This window comes from Akebia trifoliata, chromosome 3, assembly GCF_017979445.1.
Source record: "Akebia trifoliata isolate Shusen 1 chromosome 3, ASM1797944v1, whole genome shotgun sequence".
Classification (NCBI taxonomy): Eukaryota; Viridiplantae; Streptophyta; class Magnoliopsida; order Ranunculales; family Lardizabalaceae; genus Akebia; species Akebia trifoliata.
The window spans coordinates 43,462,632-43,468,631 of NC_141377.1; positions in this window are offsets into that span (position 1 = coordinate 43,462,632).

The following is a 6,000-nucleotide window of genomic DNA, read 5'->3' on the forward strand; positions in this document are numbered from 1 at the left end:
GTGATAATCTGACTAATGCACGTGACATACTAAATCGACATACCTGACTTAGCAGGCTTGGAATCATAGATCTGCTCTCCTTGGGATACAAAACTGCACCTCTTTATAGGGATCCATAGTTTATATTATGAGGAGAGCACATCTATTGTTCCCAGGCCTGTCACGTCAGGTAAGTTGACTGCGTTGTCATGTGCCTAAGTCAAATTATCAGCACTCTAAAGGAAAAGTTACTGGATTGACTACAAAGTGCCTGATGATTTAGTTTTCAGATTTGGCGATGAATCTGACAATCAAATCATGTGTATAATATTCTTCTTGCTTTTATGTCTCGGATCGAATCTAGGAATCGAAATTTGTGCTTGGTGGAGTGAATCCTGAGGCAACTGCGGCAATCCAATTTTTCATACCCACACATCCTAGCTCTAATGTTCTTTTAATTAACATCTTCCAAGATCCATGTCATTCTTCATTTGCAGAGATTAAATTTTCTCAAAGTGTAGGACAGGCTTTAGAAATATTAATTTGATACATGGTCTCTACTCTCTAGGCACATTAATTAATTAGTATCCCTAATCTGATGTTCTAATGTCACTTTAAAGCTTCGCCATTGAATTTGTAGTACTATTCTTGCTTAAATTGTAGTGGTTTGTGAACCATCCATTACTACCTGCTAAACTTTCTTTAGAATGAGTGGTAGCTGTTCTCTTGGCATATTAGGAATCTTTTTTTTAGTGCTCACTTACTATACTGTCGGGCACACAGTGCTTTTTTTAATCGAATAATTAGTATAAAAAAATCTAGTGAACCAAGTTGTTAATAAAAAAAATGGAAATAGACAACTAATTAAACCATTTGATAAAGGAAGATGCTGGAATGACACAAACGGAGACACAAATGTGACAAAAATGATGTGGTGGCGTGCACATAACCACAGATGCTTTTTACTCGTATCTCGCGAAAAAACATCTACAGTAACGTGCACAACACCACAACTTTTTGTCACTATTGTGTCACCCCAGCACGACTCTTTGATAAAAGTTTATGCACAATCTTCAATAAGAGTGTAAGACATTTGGGATTATATTAATGCAAATAAATTAAATTTCAACACCTTTTTTAGTGCAGACTGATGGCCACTAGTTCAGGAGAAAAATAAAATAACTTGTTTTACTTCTAAAGATTAAATTATTTCAGTTGCAATTTAATTTTAGTTATGATTATGTTCCATTTATTATTAATTTTAAATAAACCCCATTAGGGTTTTTGTAAATACATTGAAGAGTCAATAAAATTCAACCCTTTAACAACAAAAGAATGCATTAAGCCCAACAAAGGAACAACTAAATCTTAAGTAAAGAAAAAGAAGAGAAATTAAATTCTAACATAATATTATGTTATTTTTATTGGAAAATAATATGAAGGAAAAAAATGAAGATGGGATTTCTGATTGTAGGATTGGAGTCATCAATGACTCTAGCACCTAGAAGAAGAATGACGTTGATGAATCACTTCATAGTTATACAGGAATGATGAACCTGATAGGATTTATGTGGAAAATAGTATAGAATAATCCTAATAAAATAGAAACAAATTCTAGCTAAGGAAAGCTGATTGAGTCATGCTGGGGTGACATTGGATTTACCGCGGTTTTTACATTTCTGACGGGGAGGTGCGCACATAACCACAGACACTGTTTCCTTGCGATACAAGTAAACATATCTACGGTTATGTGGGCACCTCCACGTCAGAAATGTAAAAATATCAGTAAATCCAATGTCACTCCAGCATTAGTGAACTGATTTAATCATAACTTAATCTTCATCTAGTCCTCACAACAACATTATTTGGAGTTACACTATACACTTTATTATTGCACTTCATCTTATGATACACCCATAGATATCCTGATCTCTAGAAATCTTTTCAAATCCCTATTTGAAAATTTAATTGCATTATTTAAAAATCAGAGGGGATATGGAGTTGTGGTTGTTTGGCCCTAGTACTGAAGCAATCTTAACCCACTTTTGTCAAACAGTTTGATTAATGGTCTCATCAATTAGACTACGTGACCATATTTTATGGTTGAGAGTTGAAAATGTAAAGTAGTTTAGTTCTTAAACTTTGAGGCATTAAGAATAGTTTGTCAGTGTGACCCAAACCTCCAAAAAAGGACTTGCCACCTTCCATAAAAAGACCAGGTTTGCATTAGAAATATTTTTTCTTCGGGAACCGAGGTGTCCGATAATCTGAACCTGTTAGAACACTCAACTAATCCTCTAAGCACGTGCAGTCCCCTCCCCAGACAGGCACCAGGTAATTTTTGGGATAAATTTCCAAGGGTGACTTCTGAGGGAGGATTTGAGCTCAAGACCTCCATTTTGTGAGGCGTGGTCTTGGAGCATTAGAAGACTTCGAAGTCTAGAGTGGAGAATAAAAGATAATAGCTCTTTGATCCTCGGCACCGGGCGTGTACTATCACCCTGAGGTCCTGACCCATTGGATGCCACTTGAGATTCATATCACACAAATTCCGAAGATCATGACATCATTTGGAGTATTGGATCTTGGGACTATGGTCTGGTCCCCAAGAGGACATTATCATATTCTTTTCTAGCTAGTAATATAATAAAAAATCCCATCCCTTAACCTGGGGCGATTTTTCTATGATGGGTTTTCACTCCAAGGAATCATCTTATGCTTTTAGTCTCTGTGAAATCATGTAACTCATCATCATATTCAAAAGTTTGGACTTTCCATTCAAAAAGGCTGAAAATGAAAAAAGTTTCTTTCAGGTTTTCACTTTAAATTGTCGTCCAAAACAATACTAAGAGATCACATGAACCATCCAAATAAAATAGTATATTTATTAAAGTGGGAAGTACAGAAAAATCCCTAGCTTTTTGCGCACTTTGGAGCAGTGGGAGAAGATTCGCTACACTAATATATATGTTGGTCTCTATTTTAAAACTAAACAAAACTTGGAAGGGGCAAATTTTCCTCAAAGATGAACCCTCCAATAAAAGATGGGAATGATAATGGGTATCAAATCATTGATTCATTATGATTAGGTTTATAAGGGCAAATCTTTCATATTTATGAATTCTTGGATTATTAGATGAATTACAATGACCCTTTGATATTTTTGTTTCGACTTTTTTATTCTATCCCGATGGAGTTAATTAACTGCCATTCTAAATGATGATTTATCTTGTAATTTCTTTCAATTGTAGGTCTCATTGTTTTCTAATATATGATAAGAGAATGGGGGGAGGGTCTGTCATAATACCCCAACTAGCAGAAAATACAATGACCCTTATATGGGCTTAAATTGGGAAAGTATATTGAAAGATAATAATCAATCCATCCTAATCTATGAAGGAATTTATTATAATCATATCATACAATCTTAACCGTATCCAAATCTTTGTAAATATGTTACGATGTATAGTGATACACCTTATTACAAATTTAAAAGGCATCTGACACATTATCAAGGAAGTGTACTGGATGATCCAATCTTCGATTGGTATGTATGAACTCGCGTTTACACTATTTATTCTTCTATTGTTAAGTAAAGGAACAAAAAAAAGGTAACACAAAAGAACAGCTGCATGGGCCATGCAGAACATGGAGAGACCCCTAAGCATGCTAAAAGTTTTTTCTAGAGAGGGACATTTTATGTATTAAAATTTTTTTAATGGAATTATTAGTAGCAAGGACCCTCACATCCACTCTCTCAAAGTCTATAAATACCAATGGAGATGACAGGTTCTGAGTATCTTGTTTGTCCCATTCTCTTCTTGTTCAATCAAACTAACAAATTATTCCTCTTGTTGCATACTTATGGAGAAAACTAAGTCTGTAGGTATTTGTGTTATTATTCTTGTATTGATTATCTCTTGTGAAATTGTTTCTATTGAGGCAAGGGATTTGAAGTCAGGAAAGAAGCAAGAGTGCAAGAAATGGGTAACCATTGAAGAGAAAATTGTAGGAGATGGGAGCAAAGACGATGTACAGAATAGTAAATTGCAGCGTCAACTTATGAGTCTTGAGGGTCGCAAGGAAGATTATCAATCCACGACACCTGGCCACAGTCCTGGAATTGGCCACTCTGTTCATGGCTGAAGCAATGATCCATTAGGTATAGATGTGTGTATGAGTTTGTTATAGTGATATTAGAAGGTTGCATTTTCATTAATTTATTAGGTAAAAGTTTTATTTTGTAATGTTTACTTACTGTTACAGTGTCTCTCTACGTACAAGTAGAAATTGGAAGTTGTTGACTATTGTATGCAACCATCCTAGGGTTGTATGGAATAAAAGATATTTTGCATGTTTTAGTCTTTTGTCTCTGTTAAGGAAAATCTCACTTTATTTAGATTCAAGTGAGATTTCCAACAATATATTCTCTATGATGTTCTTTTACAAGAGTTTGTAGTCTACAAGAACATTCAAGTTTAGTTGTAACCTTGTAAATAACTTAATGTTTAGTAATTAATTGAGATTTTTCTGTTATTTTAAATTAATTAATCTCATTTTATTCCGAGAGAGTTTTCTTCTATTTTAATTGATGTTATATCTCGCAACTATATTCTCTTGTATCTCTCTTTTAATCCTAATGCACCATGAGAGAGAACAGGTTCTTTAAAACTAGTTTTAATTGTTTAGCATAATATGATATCAAAGCCTTATTAATTAGCTCATCATGTCATTTCAGCTTATGGATTTTCTCTTCCAATTCCAACTTTCTCTTCAAATATGTTGATTTTTTAAACATGTCTTCTTCAGAGTGGAATGGAGGAATATGATTCATTAAGTCAACCTTAAATCTTTGGGATAAGACTTAGTTGTTATTGTTGCTTTCTTAAGTCACATCATTACACTCATTGTCACATTCCATTAATTACTCTTGCAATAAGCAATGAATCTCTTTAAGGCTCAATCACACGAGATTATCCTTAATACATATTCTTAATTTCTCCCTTTGACTATGTGTAAGTATATACACAATAGAGTCTAGATCATGTACACCCAGGGTGGAGAATTGAAACCCTCCTCCCATAATCAATAACAGAAGCTGGCCACAACTCAAGGAAAATGTGAAATAAAGATATTTTAGGTTTTAATTTCTAGGATTGTGGTTTATATAGCATGTATTGATGTGTGGGAGGAGGATTTCAATCCTCCACCCTAGGCATATAGTTGTATAAGATCCCGACTCTACACAAAATAGGCCATAAATATTTTTTGAAGATACACGCTTATTAGGTCTACGTCGACATAAACTAATTAGGACTCTTCTTATGATACTTGCATGTGCATGCGTTTCACTCTGTGAAAATTATATTTCTATTTGCTTTCATTTACATAGATTAATTGTGTGAACTACATCATAATTAGTTGAGGACATCTTCCATTTGATCAATCAATGACAAGTACAAGTCCAAGTTTGACATGAATAACACGAGAATTTGTTACCCCCCTAGACCTATTTCCCTAAAAAAAACATTTTTCTTTACTAAGGTGCTGTTTGTTAAACTGAAAAAAATAAGTGCTGAATAGCATTAAGCGCTGAAACTTATAAGCGCTGAATTTAAGTGCTAAAAAAGTTGTTTGTTTAGATGCTGAATCATGTTTGTTACACATTGCTGAAACTGATAAATTGTCTTTGTTACCCTTACAATCATATTATACATTGTTTACATGTTTTAAATGCTTATTTATTATCAAACACAATAAAATATATTATTTCTTATAAAATTAAAATACAATTTATTTTTAAATAATAAATAATACTCAAATCTTCAATTTAGAAATAATAATTTCTATTTATAAAAGCCCACAAATTTCAAATTAAAAATAATAATGTCATACAAGTCACCAAAATTTGAAATCAACTTTAAAAATAACTTAATTTTTTATGAATAATTTTCGATGGAAATGAAGGATGTGTAATTATAAAAGCACCCTATGAATTAATAAGGGCAACCATTTTTTGTT